Raw genomic sequence first — 19,923 nt, 5'->3', positions numbered from 1 at the left:
AGTACACCCTTCTACTATAGCCACATGCTCTTTTTAAGAATAGCTAATCAGAAAAACATACAGAGGTATTTAATCAGTTATTTTTTTTCTTTAATGACCTAATGTTTTGGTTTGCAACTGCTGCCAACTCACACTGGGTGGAAATTTAGTACTGTCAGCTTCTAATTATTATTTTAACACAGATTTCTCTACCTTCCTACAGTGAAGAAATATCTAGAAAAAAATGCAGCAATGAGGAGCTTTTTAAGCCATTAGACACCACCCCTGTTATTTAGCTGCATTGGAAATTACCATTTAATGACACACAGAAGCTTGTTCTGCCATGCCCTGTTAGGGCAGATGCTCCCCAGTTTGCACCTCTGCAGCCAACTGAAGGGACAGCAAACACCTTGCCCTGGAATCTTGCCAGGCTGTGACACAGCTCATTAAAACATGTGCCAAAGAACAGAAATGCAGAGCACTTGGTTTGTGTTGTATGTTGGGCCATAAACAAACCAGACTGGTTCTTTTTATCAGTTTAAAACCTGTCTTCCTAATTTTTCCCCTCGCCCTCTGAATTAAACTCTATTCTGCAACCTATTAACAGGTTACAGGGAAAATATGTGTGTTGATCTGTTGCAGACTGCAAGATAGGTTTATTGGATTCACACAGTGGGGGAAAAAAAAAAAGCCAAAAACCAGGCTGTATGATTTCAGAAGAAATCCAGAACTGTGCTGCCCACAGTAAACTCCCAGCACCATGCAAGTGTTGCACTTCATGGTGTTCTGGAGCAAGGACAGGTGCATGGAGAGGGCTCTCCCCACACTCCTAGCAAGTCTGGTGACAGTCTGCTCCCTGCTTTCTCTAAAAAAGCAATATTTAGGCTTCAGCCCTCACAAAAACCAATGGAGAAATGAGACTGCTGCAAAGCAACAGCATCTGTTAAATAGCACGAAGCAGGAAGGGCTGTGAGGACACACGTGGATAACTATGGATAACTATCTTCCAGAGCGGATGGAGTAGTCAGCCACACACTTATTAAAACAAGTATTAGTCTGTGATAGCAATCTAAGATAACACTAAGAGGTTTGTCACCCAAGGAAAAAAAGAAAAAAAAAAAGGGGGGGGGGGGGGGCAAGAAAAAAGATGCTATTGCTGGACCTGTGTCCATAGAAACCACATTTAACCTTAACAGAGGATCCCACTACACAGGTGACTACTTACTTGAGAAACACAAGCACCCTATTTGATATGTGCAGACCTTTGCATGCAGTCACACTCATATTTAAAAGAGAAACACATATATATAAATAAAAACAGACAATAATTGAGATTAGGAACAGGAAGGTGACAAATTTTATTTCTCTGACAGTAAGGTAGTGCTCTCTTGCCAGTTGGCAGGAATGAAGCATTGCTCTCCTCTACCTGAAAAAAGAGGTCATGGATGTGGGGTTTAATATCCAGATGGTCACTATAAACAGAACCTACCTGTGACAAACAGAGAGGCAGCTATTTCACCTACTTAATATTAACTCTTCTCACAACGCACCTTACAAGTTGCATTCCTGGAGCAAAGGGCATGGTTTAAGAAGCCACATACAATTCCAGTTTTATGGTGTAAAAAAAGAGGGCAACAGCCTTGGTCACTGAGAGTATTTGAATGTCACTTTGTTAGGCTGTGCATTGCATTTGACAGAGCTAGCAAAGGAAATGAGAAGTGATAACTGATAGTGCTGTGATTAGATCAGCCACCTTGGGAAAGGTGCTGAAGCCGAGATATTTCACTAAAATAAGGAGAATCCTGGGAATAGATTTCTGGCAAGTGATTGCAAAGGAGATATGGCTAGAATTAGAAATGGATTTTGCAGGCAGATAAAACGTAATAGATAGAAGGCAGCTCAAAATGATATATCATGAGGGCCTACAGAGCGACTATAAAGTTTGTTCGCAGTTATTTAACATACAGAGATCCTAGAAAGACTTAACTTCAAAATACACTTGCTGTGTTATTAACTTTAATGTGCAGAAATAAAACAATGCTGCATTAAAGCTCTCTAGTCAAAAAAGGACGCTGCCTTCTCCCCAGCTATCCACCTCTGACTTCAGTTGAGTTGCATTACTTTATACCACAAAATAGAAGTGGAATAGAAATCACTTCTTGGGCTTCTGACTGACAAAGATACAAGACAATGTATGTTTTGTTACTTTATCTTGAAGGAAGTTGCTTTAGTAATGAAGGACAACTACTGGCAGTGGTAAGTTACAGATTGTAATAAATTCATTACACGCGTTTCTGTAACCTAACTATGTTTTTTCTTCTGCAGCTCACAGACAAAGCAGTTCTTCAGGCTGCTACTTAGGCATTTTAGGCAAAGAGGGTTAGCTTTACTGGATATTAAATAAGGCTTCAATCATCCTGCTGTCCACGTCTGTCTGTCCATCTCCTTCTTAACAAAGGTGGCCAATTAAATTTAAACATAAAGACAACTAGCTTCTTGTGGTTCTGTAAAGCACAGTGGCCAAGACAGAGATCTAATGAGTAGGCTAACTCATGCAAAGGCTGCTACCTGAGTTCATTAGACATCAGTTTATCACCACAAGAAAAAAGCATTGACACCCCGTCTTCACTTGCTCTCGTAGTCACCAGACCAGTCTATGGGCTTACGGGTCTACAGGTCAGAAAAGGCCAATACACTGCACCTAGAGTGCTGAGTCTGGCCCTCTGCTCCTCACTTCACTGCCTGGTAAAGCACTGAATTTTGCGCATCTAAGTAATGTATTGCATGTTGGATAATAAGATATAGATTACACAGTTACAGCAATATAAATCTATGTTGCAGCATATCTGTGTATAAAGAAGTCTTCTCATCTGTTGGCTCCAAAGAGCCATATGTGCATCACTTACACTGCCAGAGTGGGAATACTCGCATAGATCACCTTTGGTATCAATGGAGAACACACCTGAGAGAGCGAGGATGCTGGGGAAGAGTCAAATATTGACACTGTTTACCTTATCACTGGAATACAAGTTAATAATAACCATTATCACCATCACTGTATCAATGACAGCAACGGAGCACCAAATTCTGCATCCATAAAATCAGAGGCAGCCACCACTGTGCCCAACGGCAGCTCCCCACACATACATGAAGGTGGAATTTAAACATCAACAACCTATATGATCAAATGCCAAGCTATTTGCTTGGGCAAAATCTTCATTGAAATCAGCTAAGACAATCAGAGTCGACAGATTTGGGCATGAAAAGGGACAAGCTTAAATTTTTGCAAGCTTTCAGGCCCTCATTGGCACCAGAAGGAACAACTGGCTAGATTCTCCAAAGTGCCATGTTGCTTGCTCTAACACTTGTAGAAGTCAAGGTGCTTCCTCACCTACAGATGCTGCACCTGGGCTGAAACTCCTGTCCCTTGAGTTCAGAAAGAAAAGTTTAATTCCCAGCACTAGTACCTTGAGAGTCTCCATCAAAACAAAACTCTGCTTTTGAAGTAAAACCAACCACCCATGAACTGAGCCCTGCTGCCTGACTTTGTCAGCATTGTTTTGAATGAGCAAGAGGTGGGACAACAGTTTCTGTCTATATTAATTGATACTTACCTGATTTCCTGCCCATTCATTCGTGTGCTGAAAGTGGTTTTAACAGTAAGAAATCTGCTGAATGTAAGCAGGCCATTAGCAGCTGCTCGAGAAATGCCCATAACACTGTGCATACCCTCCAAATTTCCCCAGTGTTCATATATTATTAGCAGGTGACAGGAACTTATATAAAGCATGCGAAATATGAAAGCAGGACAAATAATTATAATGGTGTAGAGACTTCTATATCACAGAAATTTTTGCTCCAAATCCCTTATTTAGGCTGTAGGATTTTGGAGTCAGAAAGCAAATCTTTTTTCCACACTATGTCTATGACAGAGCTGTGTCCTTTCAATCCCTGCTGCTCTGTGGCCCCATCTCTTACCCCCACACACAATTAGCAGTAGCTAATAGCAGCAAGACTGAACACAAACTCAGAATGAAAATTACTATGAGGGAAAAAAAAAATCCTGCTCCAGATTTCAAAGCAATTCCTGAACTGCACACGTCACACCATGAACAAGCATCCTCATTTGAGCAGATAGCACTTTGCACAAAAAGCAAGAAGGAAGGAAGCCTGGCCTAAATAAACCAAGCGCAGCCCACATGCAGAGTGGGCAGAGTCCACCATCTTGGGACATAACCCCCTCACAGAGAAAGGGCAAGTGGGCAAGACTGATACTATTCTTATCAGCATAGCAAAGGCCATTTTGTGCAGCCCCTTGACAAAAGATAATGCAGCTTTTCTGGTAAAAAAGCCTTTGCTACTAGCACAGCAAAATGATCCCCTCAATAAGGGGCTCAAGGCCTATGTACTTGTGCCTGGCCCTTTCCTCATCTGTTGCATCTCTTCAACACTTCTGTACAACTCTCCAACCTGACTATACAGGTGCAAACCACTAGGAAGCCTGATACTACAGCCAGCGTCTTTAATCAGTGTGGGTGATTTCTGAGCATGCACAGCCTTGTTACGAGCCCATAAGGAACGAAAGCAAGGCCACTGCCTAAGCTCACGCCAACCCTCAACATCCCAGGGGCTGTGTGGGACCAGCAGCAGGCAAGAGCCCCTTGGCTCTGCAACTGCTGATAGCCATTGCCAGAGGGTAACTACTGCCTTCTGGTCACCTGAGTGACCTGTGGTGAAAGGCATCACATCCTATTCACTGCGCCTCTGAGCCCTCCACACCCCTCCTTGCTTTCCCCAGGTGTCACCGCTCAACTATTTTCACTTCAAAATGCTCAGTTCTTTTCTCAAACTGCTGAGATGACAGCAAGATGTGCTTTCGATATAACTAGGAAAGAAATAAATCATTCCACTTGAGAAGCCAAAATGTTTTCTGTTTCTAAAGACACTGACTTTCCAACCCAGGCTGGTGGCCTCTGAGGTGCTGGGCAGGGAGATCACCAGAGTCATGAGCAGGAAACGGGAATACCCCTACCTATTAGAAATGGCACCCTGGCTTACAAAAAAAACCAAAGCCATTTTAAAAATACACTTTACTTTTCACTTTTGATACGTTTGTGGGGCTTTTTAAAATTTTTCTTGTCTTGGTACCATTAGCCAGTCTCATTTCCAGTCATTGCAGCAGGCCCCAGGGCCTGCAAACGGGTTCAGTTGATCCAGTAATGAGACCTGCTTGTAAATAAGGGTGATCATCCTAACACACATGCCTAATTTCTATATTCTAGCTCATTTTTCCCTACATTTTACCTCATTTTTTCCAGTCCATGTTTTCTTCCTCCTTGCACAGTTACTCCATGGTGAAGTATGTCCAAAGCAAGACCTGCTCTGTCACAACACAGACTGAAGCTGCGGTATTTTCCTCAGACCTTCTCCATCACGCCTCAGCCTTGTTCCCGCCAGACGCGGAGACCAGAGGGGAGCGCAGCTTGCTGCCCCTCCACACGAAGCCTAATAACCAGGGTACAGCAACCACAGCTACAGCGCTGCCGTATTTGATCAAAACCCTGTGACTTCCCGGCACCTGTTAGAATTTCCTGAGCAATAACCTGACTGCAGTGCCTGCCCTGACACTCCGGCTGCAGTGGGCACAGCACCGAGCTGGAGGTCCCCAGGGAAGCCGGGGCACCTGGCCCCTTCACGGCGAGGCGCACAGCTGGGCACAGGCAGCCACAGCAGCACCGTGGCCACAACCACCCCCGGGACATTAAGGTCTGCTGCACCATGACAGGAGGGCTTTTTGCAGCAACAGAAGACAGGGGGGCGGGAAATCAGACACACCAGTTAAAGAGGTAGTTTATTTATAGCTCAGCTTTTCGAAGTTTACTAATTGTAGTAGGATTATTCACAGCTCGCGTCTCTAAATAAGTCAATGTCACTCCCTTTCTCTTCTTAACCCTAAATAATATTTGGTAAGCTTTTTCTGTTCCTTGTTCCAGACTGAAGGACTTTTGTCCTGCCTTGGCTTCACAAGACACTGTCTTCCAGCCCACCTCATCCTCGTCCAGCAACTGCTCTGCACCTCCACAGTCGTCTCTTCCAGCTCCTGCTGTGGCTCAGCCTCCTCCCCAGCCCCGCTCCTCACCCTGTGTGTGATCTTATTCACCCACACACCAATCACTACCATGCCAATGAGAAACCTACCTTTTGTCACCAGCTCTCCTCTCCAGCCAAGCCCATCACTCAGCCTGCCTTGCTGACATCTCTTGGCTGGGCATCTCATCATCAAAGCAAACCCAGCACTAGCTGCAATGGACCTTATGATCTTTCTTCACTTGCCCAGCCTCTCTCACTTTTGAACAAACTCCCACCCTCCCTGTTGTTCAGGCCTATAGCCTCTTGAGTTCCCCCATCCTTCACATCTTAACTCTTCTTTCAATACCACCAGACAGACCATCAGCTGGTGTAAGTCAGTGTAATTCCACTAACTCCAATGGCGTTATATCAATTTACAAGAGATGAGTTTCTGTCCTGGTGCCTCTAAAAGCAAATATATTCTATTTGACAAGTAAAAACCTGCAGCCCGGTCCCTCAACACCTCCTGTATTTATTACTGTGATCTCTTGTCTTCTGGTCGCCCAACAGCCACACTCATTCCTCCAGAAATTCTTACCTGGCCTTAAGTTTTCTGCCGCTCACAACTCAGAAATTTTCCTTCCACTCTCAAGCCTTTTGTACCTACCCACATTTCACTCCTCAGCCATGCTTGGCTTCTTATGTCTTCTGAATAGGCCTAAAGTAATTTGGTGTGCTAATAGCAGTTAATTAGCAGTAACAAATCACGCACTGATTCAGAAGTTTATTTTATGCTAAAAAAAAGGGAAGGAGAGTCCCCATGAAAGTTCAACACCCATTTCAGATTAGAACACAATTAAAAAACACCTGTTCAACACAATGCAGGCACTTACTTGCAAATTTATGTACTTAATCACCCAGATTACATGAAGTGTTACATGTTATTTGTGCCATCCTCATACCAAGTACCATGCTATCCCAGGTAAGGCACCTGAAAGTTTCATAACCATTTTAACACCAGTCTAAATCCCTGCTTAAACCAAACATGCCACAGTATAAAACGATGCAAATGATACCACAATAACACCCTGTGCCTTCATGCTCTCTAGACCACACAGTTAAGTTTTGTAATGGCGGGAGGCTTGGTGTTTAAGTGGCTCCAACCCACACATTGCTGCTATCTTTGTATAAATGTTTCCATTTTGTAAATTAATAATAATAATTAAAAAAAAAAAAAAAAAAAACAACAAACCCTCCAACCCTGCACAATTTTTTCAGTTTACTATCTATTGGAAAAAGAGAAAAACTGTCCAAAAAGCAGAATGGCACCTGCATCCTACATTTAGGGTTTTCCACACCTAGAGAAATGTTGAGAGTATGGGGGCAAGATCAGGCCCCTTAATGAGACTACTAAGCAGTTCACCATATGCACAATGCCAGAATGATAAAATGTTAATGAAGTGAAAGTATATTAGTGAATTATTAAAATTTCGCTTCTCTCTGCAAAGCACAGAGTGAGAAAAACTCAGTGAAGATAATGATAAAAATAGGATCAAAACATTTGCATCCCTTCTCCACCTCGAACAAAAAAGCTTTACAAAATCTGGTGTTAAAATTAACATATTAATTGGGTAGCTTCTACAAATGATCTACTGTAAAACCCAGATCAAAACAAGTTGGAGTTGGGGGTAAAATGAGATTTAATCCAGTTAAATCTGGATGGGTCAGACCTTCAGCTTCCTCCCATCTCTAATAACCTCTTGTAACCCCTCTAATGCCTCTGCTCCTTTCCGCAGCAAGCCCAGTCAGCAATTAAATTGGCAATGAGAAAATCTTACTGAGGGGAGTAAAGCTGAGCATAACTCTGCAAGGATGGGTCAGGCTGGGGAGTTTGCATCCGCATGCTGTGCCAGAAGCCAATTTTATCCAGGGAAAAAGTTAGCCTCTCTACAAAGCCCAAGAGAAAAAACAAAAAGCAGCACTGTACTGGGGAGCCGCAGAGCTGCCAGGGGTTGGAGACAGGAGCCTGCGAGCCTGAGACAGAAGGCAGGGTCACAGGAGATACGAGGCCACTGCTCGGGTGCAGGTCTCGCAAAGAACTACACTAAAAAGAGCAATAGCTTTGCCATACTGTATTAAAAAGCAAGTTTCAATAAAGCTGCCATCCTGTGAAATGCTTTCCAGAATCTAGCTTAGATTGCCTCATACGTAAGGCCCTGTCTCTTAGGAAGATTGGTGTATTTTCCTTGCAACAAAAATAAGCATGCCAAGACATCGTGAGTGGGCTGTATCCGCAAACAGGTGCCAGGTAAGCAGTTTGCAATTAGGCTCCCACCAGGGAACCTCGCGCTCAGCCTGAGCAAACAGAGCTCACATACAGGGACCCACCACAACCCAGCATGTGGGAGGTGGGTAAAGGAAGGCAGATTTGTGGGCCAAAACCATCCTGGTCCTTAAATAATACCTATCTTTATTTGGTTTTAACCTATACTCAGTGAAAGGTAAAAACATCCAGGGTTGGAAATTTCATCGTATCAACTAGCATTGATGTAAATTCCTGCTAATGTTGGAAAAAGCAACAGTGTTAAACAGCTAGGCAGATCTTTCCATCCAGTGGCACCTACCAACTCTGACCACAGGTCATAGCCTTGCTGGCTGGCTAGCCGTCCTGCAGCCAGCGCCGACACAGAGCAACACCACCGCCAGCAAAGACATTCCTAGACTACAGGCAGAGAAATACAAAGGAAAGCACAACAAAATACTGTCCAGCATAATAAGCACAAGTTTCGCCGCCAGCATACTTAGCCCAATCCAATTTTTGCAGACATTACAGAACAGATGAGCTTTATGGAGAGTTTTGAAAGAGCATAATGTGCCACTTCTGTTCCTCCCTGAGAGAGGTGGGGAAAAACTGACCCCCGGTGAGCAAACGTGCACCAGTGCCTGGGCTAAGACAAGGCTGGTCCTACACAACTTTAACCACCTGAAAGTCATGTGTCCAGCCACGGCCCCTCTCACCAGTCACCTCCAGAGCAGAGCTATCCCACCGCTTTGTGCCCATCCTCAAGGAGGACAACCAGGGTGCAGGGAGACTCACTCCTTCATGGGCTATGCAGGCAGGCAAGGTGCAAACTTTAGGCTAGACAACCAGCTTCAGCCCAGAATATTAAAAGTCCCAAGACCGCTAAACGGTTATAGTGCAGTTAAGGAGGGTTTGAGCTGCCCTGATGCTTGGCAGCTCAACTTCAAGCACCTTAAATGGAGTAGTATTTCCAAAGCTTAGAAGAGAGTAATTTCCCAAGTACTGTCTTGCCTTCCAGAGCTTCAGGGCAGTTTCCCAGAATCAGCTGATTGCTTCTAAAAAAAATACAGGGCCCTAACTTTTAGGTTTAAACGAAATTTTCTTGGAGTCTTTCCCCCGCCACCTCCCAGCCCTTCATTATTTTATTACAGTTTTACTTGGGCTTGGCCATGAGACCAGGTAGCAAGCCAAACATGGTTTCATTAGAAACATTTCAAAATTGTGGCCAAAGTCATGCTGCACTCTGTTATGTCTGAAGTCATGAACTGGCAAACCAGCATCAGCCAGGATGGTCCCGTTCCAGCCCAGCTTAGGCTTCTGGACAGCCCTGGCAGCCTCTTCTGCCAGGAACATCTCCTAACACCAAGACAGCTCCTATGCCAAAAACCACTACTTAAAGCCACACAGGATGCCAGGCAGCTTCTTACAAGTTTATGTAACTTTTCCACATTTACCTCTCAAAACCCTCTGTGAAAGTTCAGGGTAACACCATAAATACTCTGTTGCAAGCCAACATTGGAGAAATAATGTTTATTTCCCTGAACCTCCCTGCTTACTAGAACACAAAGACCTGAATCCCAGCTCTTGCCTTTAGTCTGGACCTTCGTTCAAAGCTGTGTCTAATCGTACAAGCCTCCAACCTGGCATCCCCACCATGCCAGGCTGGACAAGGACCAGTAAATGACTGGTATTTTCTGGAACCACTGCTTATATTCTCACCCCCAACCCCACAACCCAAATATATACACACTGCACTGGCGCATTAGCACAGGTGCACTCGGGAAAGGTAGACACATTTTCAAAGTTTTAATCCGTAAGCAATTGCTAATTAAAGGGCAATTAATTTGACTATAAGCTCTGCTCCTAATTTGCCTTGCAATTTTGTGCAGTCCATGTGAAATGCTACGTTTCGGCTTCCTACACTCATACAACTTCTCTGGATATTAAAAAATTAATTTCTGTAAAGTGATTTATGATCCACGATGAAAGGCAGTTCAGAAGTGTAAGGGCTGCTCCTATTAGTAAAGTAACTGGTGCATTTTTTGATCTTTCATTCGGGGGGGGGGGGGGGGAAGCCTATCTGAGTATCATTAATGAGGCTCAAAAAGTATAAATTGCAAATTGGACACTTCTGAAAATGTGGCCCAGGGAGGTTGGTGGGGTGGGTTTTTATAACGGCAAAAAACGGCAAGGCAACACAAGCATTTAACTTCTTGCATTTCCCTCAGGAATCACTGACATCATAAAACTCTCACAAACTAAAACCATTAGAGATAAACAGAGTAGCACAAACACAGAGGACAGTGAAGGGTAAATCTAGAAAGTACCTAATCCAGCTCATTTCCTTCACTGTGTAAAAACAAGTAACTGACACACTTCCTGCCGGCAAACCTTCCTGCAGATAAGGCTGCTCCCGACAACAGGAAATTCGCTTCTAGAAGCAAGCACACTTTCGCTACCAAGCCAAACTTTCTCCATTTGAACTCCACAACAATTAAAAGCAGCGCCTGGCTAATCAGACACGAGCGGGATTAAACACGCAGCTACCCAGCTCCCTATGCCCTTCCCCAACACAAGGTGAGGGGTCCCAGCTCCTGCACCCCCAGCTCCATGGGACTCCTCGAGAAGAAGCGGGCACTGCTCTCTCCAGCTCTACCATCCCTTTAGGCTGCTCTGCCTGCAACCCAATTTTTAAGCCAGGCCTTGGGTTTTTTGGACAGCAAGATGCAAGGGTGTGGGTAGAGAGCATGCCGAGCACCTCTGCCTCAGCGCCCTGCAGAATTTACCTCATGATCCATAAGACCTGTTCACCATTCTCTGGTTTTCTTAAGAAATAATAATGCAAGAAGTGAAATGCAAGCAAAGGGGCAAGAGAGGTAAAACTGGTCATTAAAGGTTTCAAAGTGTTGATTTATACAGTGGATAAGGCACTCAAGTGCTTTTTCTCAGCTTGGTCACTGCAAAATGAAGATTAAAGGGAGCAACAAAATGAAATGTTTCAGAGAAAATGCAGTGAATGCTCAAAGACATCTCTCCATCACAAACTAAAATCAACAGCTGCTGCCCAAGAACATAAGTAAAAGCATTAAAACCTTCATTGTGAGTTTGCTGTGAAATACTTCTCTCCTGCTCCAAAAGCAAAATAGCGCTCTCCCTTCACACACAATAAACTTTCAATAGTCCAGCAAAGTAAAACTTCAATTTACCACAATAACAGTCTGATTTTCTCATGCTGCATTCATCACTAATGAAATATATTTTACTCTTGTATCTCTGCTTTTGTCCTTAAGTAGCATGCTATAACTGCATGGTTATTTTCTTTATTATTATTAAAAGCAATTGCACAGGGTTTCCCATAGCCATTTGCCACCTTCTCTTTTTTTTTTTTTTCCCCAGGTGAGGCAGAGTTGTGAAACACCCTTAATATTCAAGTGCCAATCATTACATTTTAATATACCTTTGTAATGCAGAGGAACAGAGGGAGATGTAATCAATTCCAGCTTTCTTTCCCAGTCCACAGGTTCCCACAAGGTGGTCTGGTCATTTGATTAAAAGAAAAAGTCATCCCTGGCTACTTTTGGGAATTAATCCCCGTGGCCCTCCCGCAGCAGGCCCGGCTGGGGCAGGACGGCCACCACAGGGAGGGCAGCCGGTGGGTATGGGGCAGGGGGTCTGCACCCCCCAGGCTCCTCCTTGGGTGGAAAGTGCAGGATAGGGATAATGTCCAGAGAGGGAAGAGGGGAGGCGGCGGCGCGGGGTTTTATTGTAAAATGACCTTGATTTGACAGGCACGTTCTCGAGTTTCAACAGATGCTGTGGGAAAGGCAACTGCAGGCAAGGCGGTCTGCAGGCATTTCTGATGATATGCAGACTTTTTTTCTTTTGCCCTTTTTTTTTTTCTCTTAAATAAATGGGGGGGGGGGGGAGAATAGTCTTCTCAGTTTCCATGACAACAGTGTCTCCACTTGTCTGTTATTAGATACCATCCGCTTCCTGTGTCTAAATTTTTAAACCAATCAGAAAAGTGTTTATAGATTGCACAGCTCCTGGGACAGTCCCTCTCCTCCACGGGGGCCACTTTGCTGACGGTAACGCTGGGGCGGCCGGGGCTGCGGGGCCCGGTGCTCGGGGCTGCAGCGGCCGCCGTGCCCGTGGCCGGCCGAGGGGCGGGCTGCGCCGCGGGAGCCGGGGCCCCGCCGCCCGACCTACCGCGCCCGCCACGGCCGTTACTGCCTTGGGGTTCTCAAGCCCACACAAACCCACCGCCATTGTTCGCTCATGGCGGTTCCCGGTCCACCCCGCGGAACAGCAGGAGCCCTCCCCACGCGAGAACCGCCCGCCTCGGCGGCGCCGTTATCCCACCGGGGTAACGGGCAGCTCTGACGCAAACGGCTCGCGGCGCAGCGGCGCCTCGCTGCAATTAAAGTTTCGGTAAACTGGGCTGGCGAGCCGCCGCGCGGTACCGCGCACGCCGGCCGTGTCCACAGGCACCTCTTGGAGGATGTCGGTAACCGCTGGCCGCGGCACAGCCGGCGGGTCACCGAGGAAACCCTCCTCCCGAGTGCAGGGACACACGCACGCAGTGTGAGGAAATTAATTCACAGTAAGTCCAGGTAAGTTCAGCGCCAGCCTAAGGGCAGGCAAAGGGCAGCCGGTGCGAGCGCAGGGAAACCCCTTCGCGGGCGGCCCCGGCCGGCCCCCGCCGAGGATGCCCTTCAGGCGTGTGGGCATACACGGACGGAGCCCGTGAAGTACCGAGCGACTCCCTGCCGGGCGCGGATCCAGCAGCCGGCGGCACGCCGGAACAAAAGGGAAGCGGCGGGGTGGCTGCCCGCCGCCGGCTGCGCCGCTGCCCCGCCAGCGCCCGCCGGGGCCCGGCTGGGGCCGCCGCCGCGTCGCTCCCGCCCAGCCCGCCCGCCGCGGCCACGTCCGGGCGCCCGCGCCGAGCCAGGGCCGGCGCTGCCGGGGCACAGCCCGCCCGGGATGCGGCCCGGCGGCCGCCCCGCAGCCGTCCTCCGCTCGCCCCGGGGCGCCTTTCCCGCCGCCCGCCGCCCTCCGCGTCGCCGGCGGCGGGACGGGTGCGGGCAGCGCGGGGCAGCCCCGACGAACTCCCCGCCGCGGCCTCCGGGCGGCGGCCGCCAGCCCCAAAAGTTTGGCCGTGGCTCCCCGCCCCGGGAGGGACGGGGCGCGGCGGCTGCCGCGGGGACCGGCCGGCTGGCACCCACCCGCCCGCACGCGCTCCCAATGACACCGCGAAACGCGTCGCTGCGGCCGTTACCTCGTCGCCGCGGCCCGTGGCTCCCGCCGCCGCCGCGGGGGTGGCTGCTCCCCGCGGCCGGCCCCGCTCCGCGCCCCGCGGCGGCAGGCAGCCGCAGCCCGCGCCGCCGCCTGCCGGCCCCGCCGGGCCCTAGCGCCGCCCGCCCGCCCCGCCCTGCCCCGCCCCGCCGGGCCGCCCCCCGGAGCTGGCGGCGGGTGCCCGGGCCGGGCCTCCCCGAAGGAAACTTCGGGAGAGGGGTCAGCGTGGGAGCGGGCGGGCGGCGGGGCGGGCCGGGAGCGCCGCTCCCCGCGGGTGCGTGGGGACGCGGCCGCCCGAGGGCGGGAGGCGGCGGATGGCCGGCCCCGCGCTGCCTTCGCCTTTCCCCGCAGGGGGAAGCCCGCGGGGGGCCGCTGTCCGGCGTGTGCCCGCCCCGTCCCCCTGGCACACCGCCGGGGCACGGCCCCCGGGGTAGCCCCGCGCCACCACTCTGTGAGCGACCTCCGTGCCCTGGAGCCGGACTTCTGCTGTCTGGAGACGGAGACACGCCGAACTAAAGCTGTTAGTTATTTTCCTTATCATTTTACCGGCTGGGAGCTCCGGCCGGGGCCTGGCACCTCACCATCGTGTGTGCTTTACAGCTGAAAACAGAGACAATCCCCTGCGCCAGGAGAGCTCCTGCCCCTTCCTCCTCGCTCTTCTACCCCTCCGCAGCCCGCATCCTAGCTTGCTCCGGCTGCCTCCTGCCTGGCTCCCATGGAGCAGGGAGAGGGAGCTTTGGACCAAACTGGGGCCCGTCAGGGGCTGGGAAGGAGCTGGTGCCGTCAGCGCTGCCACGTGCCCGGGGAACTATCAAGCCTGTAAAGGCCATGTAATTATTCACTGTAAATTTACCTTTCTCAAAACAGCCCCACAGAGTGATAACTCAAGGTACGTGCGAATGCTGCAGCGATTATAGGAAAAGCCTAGCTTTATCCCTTTCAATTTATTGTGCCGTAATGTGGGAATGACTGGTTTGGGACGCAATGGGATTTATTTTTCCCTGAAGGATACATCCTTTCCTTGACACTGAGTCTGGCCAGAGGGCAGGACGAGAGCTGTGTCCTGCCAACACTTTTTCCTGCCTACCCAAATTCCGCTACTCAACTATATGGGGCTCCCAGCCCCAACACGCTTTGGTGTGGGAATGTCACAAAGAAACCCAGATTCTGCACCAGCATGACCTTTGGAGGTCAACAATACACAAAAACTAGCAACTCTGAATTTTGATGATACAATTTGAAACAAAAAAGGAATGTTCTTCTGTATCTGTATCGAATACAGCTTTATTGGTAGAAGGGAATGGAAACATCATTTCTCTGCCCTTTTTTCTTGCTGTCTCAGGATGGATTTTGATTAAGCCTGCGTAGGTTGAAGTAGCAGTGCATTTCTTTCATTCGTAAAAATTGCTGGCATGAAATGTTTCCCCGCTCCCACCTTGGTCCTAGCTGTATCCCTGTGCATTGCTCGTCTGTGCAGATGGCCATAACCTCCTGTTGATTCCCTGATGCTAGCATCTTCAATGGGTGGATGGGCTCAGTGTATTCCAAAGTGTGTATAAAGCCCTGGGGTTTCCTGAACAAAGTTACACTTTTCCTTTTATAGGTGGTTTTGGTGACATGGAGACGGAGGCATTGCCATCCCACAGGATTCCTGGTTAAGACATGCAAGTCCCTCATTCTGTTTGGTTGGAAGATTTCTACTGACTGCTCTGCAACATCCATAAGACTGCAGCAGGAGAGATCAGCCCTGCTCACTGAATGCCTAATGGTGCCCTTACAACAAAGCACTGACAAGAAATTGCAAGGTGTGGAATAAACTTAATCCCAGGATCCTTTTCCAGGCTTGTTTTCCTTGTTCAGATGGGTAGCCATTGGTGTGGTAGCCACTGGAGCTGCTCTTGAAGTAGAAAAATCTAATTTAATTTTAGTGAAAACACCTCACGAGTAGCTGAGCATTTGGGCTCAGCTGACGATGCAGCTAGAGCTGGGGACCCTGGGCACCATGTTAATAACAAGATATCTATTAACTGTTTTTAAAATTACAGATATCTGTTTGCAACGTCACCACATAAGGAAATCCCACAGATGCCAACAGAAGTCTCCATGAAAGGCAAAATCCTGGCCCCATTGAAGGAATCCCCAAATCACATAATCATCATAGACACTATGGGTGCTGATTACTTTTTGCAGGGCTCCTCCACATCAACGTTACAAAGAAGTCATTTTTCCCTGTGCTTGCCCATTAACTCTAAGCCAGGTAATTTTCCTAATGAAATCAGTAATACCATTTCTTTGTCCTTTGATCAGGTTGTCTGAATTAATTTGTACCTGTATCTATGCTAACCACAACAGTTTTAAACCTCAGCCTAAGTTCCTGCAAAATTTAGCCACAAATACATGCATTTCCCTTCTGTTGTTTGCTCCCAGTGATGCAAGCTTCATTATTCTTTCCTTTCTTCCTCCTTCCTCCCACTCATGTATTTGAGGCTTTCTTACATGCTTTGTAGCTCCGCTTCTCACCTCCTCCTCATTTAGATCCTTCCTAAAGAAAAGAGTGTCTTAGAAGACCCACGTTTGCAAAGGAAAAATATTAATAGTGGAGACTTTCTCAGAGGTGCAGTTTTCCTGTCTTCAAGTGCATCTTGTCTCCCTGTATCAATCTTAGCAATGTTAACTCTCCCATGTAGAGGACTGCTTTGTTATCTGTATCTGTCGGATAAAATATAAAATTCTTGCCTCTCTCCAAATGGGGAAAAAATTTACGATCTACACTGTAGAATGTTTTCTCATGTCCATGTCAGTCCATTTCCTCTAATTTTCCTTGGAGTTTTTCATTAAGCCTTGTTTTCTTGGAGAGCCTGTAAATCCAGGCTTTCCAGCTGGCAGCGCCTGGATGATTTCTGGCCTTTCGGCCCGAATTTACAGCCCCGAGAGCAGCCCCAAGGCACAGGTGACTCCCCTCCTACCTCAAGAAGAAATGCCCCTGCCGCCTCTTCTCTGCTGCCAGCACAGCACCGTGCTTCCTCCAGGGACAGACAGATGAGAGGCACTTTGCCACAGGGATCCCTCTTGGGAACAAATCCAGTCCCGCGGGGGATGCAGCTCAAAAGGAGTTTGGCTGCATCTACAAAGCAGCTATAGGTCCTGCTATAAACCTTCTCATATCTCTTCAAGGACTTGCTGTAGCACCATGTGATTATTTACCAAGGATCAGAGTTAGGAGGCGTTGCAGATGTGCACAGTGCTTCCATGCATGCCCTGCTCCACAACTCCATTGTGTTGTGTTGTTACCATTCAATTTTTTGCTTCCAAATTTGTTTATCGTGACTGAGATGGCTGGGGGGCTCCCAGGCCAGGTATTGTGATTAATGGGGGCAACATGAAAGTGAACATAACTGTGGTTGGAAATTGGTCACCATACAACTGCTCGTCATTTCCAAAATGTCATTCTATAGATGTGCTCTTTACCCTTCTAATTTCTTGAACTTGTTTGGTCTCCTCATTTGAACACAAAGATGAAAATGCCAATGCTTTAAGCCAGATCACCCATTTTCAAAGGCAGAAAGATGTCAGTGACTTTTTTCCACTTACCCATTTGCCATTTGTATCTCACAGTGCAAAACCAGAAGGCAAATAAAAAAATATTCATCTAAATTTTCAGATATACCTAATATACCTAGTGCCTCAGTTTTTTGCATGCCTGACTTGAGTTATACTTAAGATTTTCATAGGACAAGTATTCATGCAGTTCCAGGTCAATTTACTGTTGCCTCTCAGATGTACAGGGCATATGGCCCAGACTCTGCACCGAAACACTCCTGTTTCCGGTGCTGCCTGCCCGAGCACTCTACCACATAAGGCTGAGCCCTGGACAAAGTAGTGAAACACAGGGGCATTACAGTAATGACATTCCCTCTTCCCTGCTCATGAATCAAGTCCCACTCGCATTCCCCATGGACAGCCAGGCAGACCTTTTATGGTCACATAGGGGTACTTAATTATGCACATATATGTGTTCTTCTACTACTTTAATAACAGCGTAAGAGTCACTTGAGCAATAGATTTGATTTTATGAACCAAAAGGATAAAACTCAGGTTCTCTGGTGGACAATGAAAGTGGATTTTTTCCACTCTTCCTTATTTTATTTTTGTTAATATCACCCTTAAACTTTGAATTATCCTGCAAGCATTAGGGCTCATTAACTTTGTTTCAGCTTGTACTTTGTGTTAATGGGACATTTTTTTTGTAACAAATATGAATCACTTGAATGCTAAGGCTTAAATGTTTAATACAAGTCATTAGTAGAATTACGTGTGAGGACTTATAAGAAAGATGATGGTGTTGTTATGGTTACTGCTGTATCTCTGGCTGTCAGTGGTCTTTCTAACTTACCCTCTGCTTATGTCAGGCCTTGAGCTTTTAGCCTTCCATGGATGGGATAATCTGATTCTCACATACTTACAGCAAGCTCCAGCCTACATACCCCATACTTTCTCCAGGCTCACGTGAGAACAGAAACCTTCAGCCTTCCTGTGTGACCCAAACAATGTTTTCAAAACAGAAGAGCCATTTAACCTTTGAAATAAAGCATGTTGGTTAAAAACTGTTTCACATTCACTTTATCTTGTAGTCTTGCCAATGTCTACTAAATTAAACATCTACAGATCTGAGCACTTTCGACCCCTTTTGGAGTCTTACTCTCAAAAACCTCTGTTTAAATGGTCCTCTGTAAATTCTCTGGGGTCTTTCATGTCTTGCTTTCCAGGAGCCCACATTCCTCCCAGGGAAACCTCTCCAGCAAGCCTAGCAGGGCCCCAGCCAAAACAGTGAAGAGTGCTTGCTTTGTTTCCCAAGTGTTTCCTCAAAAATGTATGCCTGAATCCATCTTCTCTCTCCTGGGTACACATCTTGACAATCCAGCTATTGAAGTAGCTCAATGTATGCACACAGTAAACATGTCAACACATCACATTCATAAATTATTACAGGCAATGCCAAATCTGCCACAAAGATTTTTTGACTTGAAGATGTAGAAGAGGATCTTCAATGGCAGAAGTGCTGAAAGACTGAAAGCAAAAAATAAGAAGGTTTAACCTCATACAACTAAGATCCAAGATAGCATATGCTTCATGGACAGTGGAAAAAAGACTGATGACTATTCAGAGGCAGAGTTTAGAATAATATAAAACCACCAGAAAACATTTACGAAGCTGTTCTGGTACTGCCAAACTTAGTCCTACCTGCCTATGTGAGGGTATTCTTGGGAAGCATTGTAGTTTGTGATGTTTTGTAAAACTAGTTTTCCTTTTCTTCTCAATTCTTTGATCAATCATCTTGGAATTTACAGAGTAGTTAAAGGTGTTACTTTAGTTGCAACCACTAAGATTTAGTTTTTCTAGCTATTCTAGGTCTAGCATGAGCCAAAGGGATGCTCACTCTGCCTCCTCATTCACAACAGCATCTGCTCCCCAGGCCTTTTCCTCCTCTCCCTTATTCTCCCACTTCTTCCAGTCCTTCTCAGGCTGACACCCTCTGCGCTGCCCTCCTGCCATGCTGCTGAACACAGGCAGATGCACTTTCCTGCATCTGACCTGGGGGGGTTTAAGGCTTTTGCTCCCTGGTGTAGTTCTGCTCCCCCTCTGAAGTGACACTGCTGAGCCACCATCATGCCCTGTGTGACAGCACCAGTCCCCTCCTGCAAAAGGTAACCCGCTTCAGCCCAGACCACTTTCTCAGGCAGTTCAAGAAAATCTACCTTTTTTAGCATAGAAATGGATTAAAAATGTAGAGCATCACAGTTCGCTGCAGCTGAGGAGCAGTCAGAAAGTGCTATGAAGATGCTGTAAGTGGCTTCTGTAGCTGCCCCAACAGACCTCCTGGAGCTCTTTGCCAGCTCAGCAGATCCAGCCGCCCCTATTCCCAAATCCACCACACAGGCTTTGGGCTGCCACAATGCCTCAGACCTGGATAAAGCAGCACATGTGTGAAGTCAAGACAGTGAAAATCAGACCATTAATCTCTTAATCTCCATTACTTTGGGATTTGTCAAAATTTGGGACTGCATCTGGTTTGACGGCTATGCCTGGCAGCTTCCTGAGATTCAGTGTGGGCAGGTGATGACAATTTTAGATCTACTGGTGCCCAGGGCTGTGGGGGAGCAGCTTTGGGTCTGCTCTGGTGGTGTGCTAACTTGCTGTGTGCCACTGAAACTAAGCGTTCATCCAGCAAGCCTGCATTTTGAAATTCCTGTGCAACTTCATCAAGCTTTGTGTTTCCC

General features: G+C 47.2%; 1 protein-coding gene and 1 long non-coding RNA gene across 4 annotated transcripts in view; one reads left to right on the top strand and one right to left on the bottom strand.

The window, feature by feature from the left end:
- FOXN3 (forkhead box N3) overlaps nt 1–13,692 on the bottom strand; it is a 211,829-nt gene extending 198,137 nt beyond the window's left edge. Inside the window, exon 1 of the mRNA XM_040600835.1 lies at nt 13,629–13,692. The gene's annotated coding sequence lies outside the window, so the exon portion shown is untranslated. The remainder of the gene's footprint in view (nt 1–13,628) is intronic.
- LOC121091304 lies at nt 12,466–18,319 on the top strand. Of its 3 annotated transcripts, none has more exons than XR_005828891.1 (4): nt 12,466–12,963; nt 15,249–15,450; nt 15,691–15,902; nt 16,571–18,319. It is a non-coding gene; the product is annotated as an uncharacterized LOC121091304 (long non-coding RNA). The 3 variants fall into 3 exon arrangements; XR_005828892.1 differs by having other exon boundaries at nt 16,501–18,319; XR_005828890.1 differs by having other exon boundaries at nt 15,691–18,319.
- Nucleotides 18,320–19,923: the final 1,604 nt, after the last annotated feature.

This window comes from Falco naumanni, chromosome 7 (genome assembly GCF_017639655.2).
Source record: "Falco naumanni isolate bFalNau1 chromosome 7, bFalNau1.pat, whole genome shotgun sequence".
NCBI lineage: Eukaryota > Metazoa > Chordata > Aves > Falconiformes > Falconidae > Falco > Falco naumanni.
This window is presented reverse-complemented; position numbering and strand designations above follow the sequence as displayed.